The following is a 6,000-nucleotide window of genomic DNA, read 5'->3' as shown; positions in this document are numbered from 1 at the left end:
GGCTGCAGCTGGTTTGAAAGCGACAGTAAACGGGCTTCTCTGCTGGCTGTGGCTCCAGGGGAGTTGAATAGTTCTGGCTCTGCTAGGTTCTTTTCTATCTTTTGGTGGACAAACCACTGCACATGTGCACCGTGACTAGTATATCTCAATTTAGTCAGTATTGTCATTTGGACAAGCAAAGCCATTACTTTAAGTTGCAGGCAAGAAAGACAAGTCTGTCCACTGTCTGGTTTTAAAGTTGCCCTGTTGCAAAAAAAGATTTATATTGATATTCTTTTATCGATCGATAGCGATTATTAAAATATATCGCGATAATTATCATTATCGTTTTATCGCCCAGCCCTACCTACAACAATCATCACAGTGGCTAGAGTCAGGAGAGAGAACACCTACAACAATCATCACAGTGGCTAGAGTCAGGAGAGAGAACACTTACAACAATCATCACAGTGGCTAGAGTCATCAGAGAGAACACTTACAACAATCATCACGTGGCTAGAGTCAGGAGAGAGAACACTTACAACAATCATCACAGTGGCTAGAGTCAGGAGAGAACACTTACTGTACAACAATCATCACGTGGCTAGAGTCAGGAGAGAGAACACTTACAACAATCCAGTGGCTAAAGCAAGGAGAGAGAACAACTATCAACGGCAATGTTTCCTCTATGCCACCCTCTTCTGGTGACATGCAGCAGTAACAGTGTGCCAGCCTGCGTTGACAGCAGTTTTGGTCGACCACAGAACTCCCTTCTTCATACCTAAATATCAGATATTAAGCTTCTTCCCCTCAGCTGTCACCTCACTGAACTCTGCACCCGCCACTCCAGAACTCTGTCCAACTCAATACTCAAGTTCAAATCCATACTTATCTACTGCCTATGTCTGTCTTGCACTGTACTCATACCGGTACCTACCTTCATTATGCTACCTATATCCCAACCTATAGTTTATTCATATAACACTGTACACTCATATCTATATCTGTATATATACAGTAGCTATTAGTGGTTATTATCAAAGTGTATTCCTTGCACCACTGTATATAATACTGTACATACATTAGGTTAGCAGATATGCTCCATATTGTTATACTATGTACAATGCACTTAACTGCTCCTTTGCACTGGTTAGATACAATGACAATACATTGACTAATCTAATAATATCCAACATTATGTTGGAAAGGGTATTTTAACTTTTGATATAGTTTATATACGAATACAAAAGAGATAAACATGTTGCATAGAATTTAGAATGGAAGACTTATTAAAGTACTATTCTTCCACCCTAAAACAATGTACATTGTGCTATTCCACTGATCTTGGGAGATAAACTAGTGGAATCAAACTTGGTTGAGAGATGGTCAAGTGTGCGACCATTTTCACTGAGGGGTTGTATTGTAATGTATTTTATCAGCAGGCTTGTAACGTACTGATTCCTACTGTTTTAATTATTGTACTGTGCTATAATTATTGTAGTGCTCATGACACCTGCCCCAGAGACTACGGTTGGAAATTAGCCAATCTAGCTAAACTGGCATATTTACAGTAATGTTCCTATGCACTGTCTCTGTATTTTAAACTAATAAAAAAATACAAATATATATATATCATTGTAAATTCAGGCCTTGTCCACACAAGAGTTTTCTCTGCATGTTGGCCTCCCATCTACATGGAAACAAAGGTAACTGAAAACAGAGCCTCACAAATACCTTCCAGGGTGGAGATCTTTGCCTGTATGTTAAGTATTTTCTCGCAATCGGGACCATGGAGAGATCCCTGCCTCGTGTGTGGATGGAGACTTTCTTAAACACTGTTGGTGTGGAGTGTGGACACAGGAATCCTTTTGAAAACGGGCGTGAAAAATGTGTTATTAAAAATAGCCATACCCTCTTGGTTCAATGACCTCCTGAACGTGATGAGGCCGATGAGAAGGTCTGAGGAGAACCACAGCAATGGTTTTCTGGCTCCACAGGAGCTCTGCTGAGCGCCATTAGGACGCAAAGGAAGCCTTTCCAGACGAAACATGATGATGACAACGGTAAATCTAAAGGAACTGTGTATACACATGTTATTCTATACAGGTCACAATATCAAACTGCCCAAACAACCTTTTGAAAACTACAAATTTGATTAAATATATTAATCAAATGAAAAAGAATGGTTATAAATATCAAACGTAGAAATCTGCCTATCAAAGTTGTGTCCTCTTCAGTTATATTATCATACTGGCCAATCGCGTCTCGCTCTTCGCCATTATGAGACATCTCTTATCTCCTAGCACATAATATGCTCACGAAACAACATATGCACTCACATGCACGTGACCAGGCCACGCCCCTGCGTCCCACTATATGACGCCGGACATGGTCACACCCAGTAATGCAGTCGTAATATGGGCCAAGGCCAAACGCCACGTGCACGTGCGCTCCCGCGCATACATGTATCTCTCCTCTTTCATGAGTCGGAGCTGGGGATGAGACGGGCGGTCTTTTGTCACACACGCCCAACACTCCACACACACACACACAGTCTAGGTGATAAGTGCCGACCGATACGGCGCGACGAGTCATTTTTGTGTCGTCGCGCCGTATACCCCGGCCGGCACTTATCACCTAGACTTTGCATAATAATAGGATGCGCGCACTTCTGCCTCAGTGACGTAGCCTAAACGTCGTTTGACCGCGTATGCCCACCACTGCATCGCTGGTCACACCACCTTCCTCTTTTTGTTTCCAACACGGAAGTAGCAGTGCACTCCGTGAACTAGCTGTTATGAAACGCAGGGAGAATTTACACAATGTTGGGTATTCGCCAGAAGTTCACCAGCCCCTGGAATCTTCTCGGCACATCCTAAACAGTGCAACGGGCCTGTCCTGGGTTTTCCTCGTCTCGTGACAGCGGACTGAGGGACGTCGCGCGACGGTTAGCAGTCGAGCTAAGTCGTGCACAGGTAAGGCCTGCGTTGTCAGGCAGTGATACTAGCATGAGTAATACTGCTCGTTGTCCCGTGAGACAGCCGAGTGATGTATTGGCGCGAGGGGCAGGATATTTGGGAAAACATGGTCGTCATAACTCTGTTTTGGGTGTTTTCCCAACTATCCTAGAGCGTGCGGCTAATGCTAATGCTACAATGCTGGGACACCGTTCCTTTGTTCCCCGCCGAGGGCTGTCTTTACTAAAACGTCTTCCCTCTTAACCATTCATGCTGATGGACAATCTGTGTCTAATATTGGGGGTTTAACGGGGGCTTGTGTGCTTTTTGTGAATCTATGAATTAAAAATGGGGGTCCTTGGTGTGGACAGGACTGGTGTTTTTCTCTGGTCTGCATCCCCTTAACAATTGTGTGTATAGGCTAGCCCATTCTGCAATATGTTAATAGAGTTTTCGTTTATTTATTCATTTACCCCTTCATGGGTGCACACCACAGTGGAGGTTGCTGCATGCCTACTAGTGAGGCAGTGCTTCACTAGTAGTAGACTTTGGTCTGCAGCCACCACTGGTGTTCCATGCTTAGTGAAGCAGGTGGCAGTCCTTTGCTTCTGACATGGTGGAATGGTGTCCCGCCCGGCTGACGCCATGAGGCGAGTTGGCCCGGCAGGTGGCTGGTGGGCTGATAAAGCCTATACCGCCGCGGTATAGAATTAGCAGCGACTGGCAACATTGTTCAAATTGCTGTTTTTTCTGTCAAATGCCCTCCTCAGGGCTCCCCTCTCCGCAGAGGGACTTTTGGTCTTTCCGCAGGAGCGCGGGCGGTATTTGACCTAGGCCTCACACCGCGCAGCCAGAGGTGAGGGCGCGGCCTCGCCAGCGGCTGTGGCGAGGCCCCCGACCAGCGGCCATGTTTCCCCCACCTGAGAACTTGGCGAGGGATCGGCTACATTAGATGCGCACGCCCTAAAAAAACTTCGCCGTCTAGCTGTGTCTAGCACGCTCTCCGGTCCCTCCCCCCCCCAACACCAGCGGGATACGGGCTCTGATTTGTTCCCTTTGGCTGCGGGCCGCATGCTTTCAGTGAAGCGCAAGCGGCCCCACGTTTCGCTTCTCATGGGGACGGGCTGACACCCAGTTGCTGGCTAGGCCTGGGTCTGCCTATGATAATGCTGTGCTGTCAAGCGGCTCCCACGCCACACGTTCTGCGTCTGTGTTTGGTGAGCCTGGTGTTGTGTCTGTCAACGACGAAGGTTGTCAGCGGGGGAACTCGAGGCCCAGGAGGTCGCAGTGTGAGTTCCCCCAGCCCCGCCCTCGCCAGGCCGGGTATCACGTTAGTGCCTCCCACGGCCGGAAGACCGGCGGTGGTCAGTCAGGCACGCGTGGTTTGGGTGGTAGTAATATCACTGCAGGGCTACGGTGTGTAGGAACCCACCCTATCGGGCAGTGTGGGGACCACACGCCTTGCATGTCCAGCTGCAGAGCAGGCCTCAGCAGTACATGCCAGGGAGATGTTCAGTGGGGGAGCTTATGTCACCCAGTAAGGTGATGTCAGCTTCCCCCGTATCAGACCGGCCCTTTCTGTCGGGGTCCCCCCTTGGGTGCGATTGCCTCGTTGGTGTCAGGGTGCGATATCCCGGCTCCGCGAGACGCTCTGCTTGCACGGTTGGCGAGTCCAGGGTTGGCAACGTACAGCGGGTGGGACCGGGCCTCCTATCTACAGCGGGTGCGCTTTGGGATTGTCGTCACATATGGCTACAACAGTGCCATATGTCGAGGTGGATGGAGAGAACGCTGAGGCGGGGACTTGTGTTGCAGTTTGCACAACCCCACCCTCCGTTTTCAGGTTTGGTACAGACCCTGTTGTCAGGGTCAGCAGCGGTGACAGCTCTGGCTGACGAGATCCAATCTCTGTTGGCGAAGCAAGCCATCGTCGTGGTCCCAAAGGAGGACACGACGAGTGGCGTTTCCTCCCGGTATTCTCTGGTGCCCGAGAAATCGGGGGGGGGGGGGGGGGGTGTCAGACCCATACTGGAACTGTCCCATGGAAGGTTCAGAATGTTGACCGTCTCCCACCTGTTAGGCACTGTCAGGTGGGGGACTGGTTCACCTCCATAGACCTGTAGGATGCGTATTCGCATCACAATCTTCCATCCTAGGGCTTACCTATGCTTCCTTTGCAGGGCTTAGCGTTCGGCTACTCTCTGGCTCCCCGCATCTTCACCAAGTGCGTGGAGACCGCGCTGGGGCCTCTGCGTCGTCGGGGGTTATGAATTCTATTCTACCCTGGACGACGTTCTGGTCCTTGGCCGGTCAGGGTAGATCGCCAGGTCTCATACCAGGCAGGTGGTGCCTCGCCAGCCTGGGTTTTGGTGTAGACTGGAAGTAGAGTACTCCTCTTCCCAGTCAACGGGTGGAGTACTTGGGCTTTTTCTAAGCTCAAGGTCTATATGGGCATCCCTCTCAGAGCGGCGGCGAGTGGGTGGTTCTCGGCGCGCTCTGGAGGTTCCATCCTAGGACGGTTACGTCCGTGATGCGCCTGCTGCTGTGGTCCCTCTTGGCCTCCTCTTCATGAGGAGGATACAGAGGTGGTTTTTTCCAGTATGGAAATGGACCCGGTGAGAGACATGTGGAAGCGGCTGAAGGTTCCCATGTCAGTACTGGGGGACCTCGTCCTCTGCGGAGGGCCTGGTGCCCTCACCAGCGGGGTCCCCGTGGGCAGCAGGCTGTCGCACGTCACGGTCTTCACCGACGCCTCCCTCATGGGATGGGGGGGACGTGTCGGGCCAACGCAGTAGGGGGCAGCTGGCAAGACCATGCTGCCCGGTCTGCGCTACATTCAATGTGTTGGAATTGAAGGCAGTCCTTCTGGTCCTCAAACGGCTTGGCCACCTTGTGGTGGGCAAGCATGTTTTGGTCAGGACAGACAACACGACGTCAGCGTCGTATATTGACAGACAGGGAGGAGTGCGCTCCCCCCGTCTGCACCGGGCGGCGGTCGGGCTCTGGCTATGGGCGTTCTCCATCTGCGCTGCCTGAGGGCTCTCCACATCCCCGGCAGGGAGAA

This window comes from Notolepis coatsorum (genome assembly GCF_963971535.1).
Source record: "Notolepis coatsorum genome assembly, chromosome: 19".
NCBI classification, from domain to species: domain Eukaryota; kingdom Metazoa; phylum Chordata; class Actinopteri; order Aulopiformes; family Paralepididae; genus Notolepis; species Notolepis coatsorum.
The sequence above is the reverse complement of the archived record's forward strand: the minus strand, read 5'-3'. Positions refer to the sequence as shown.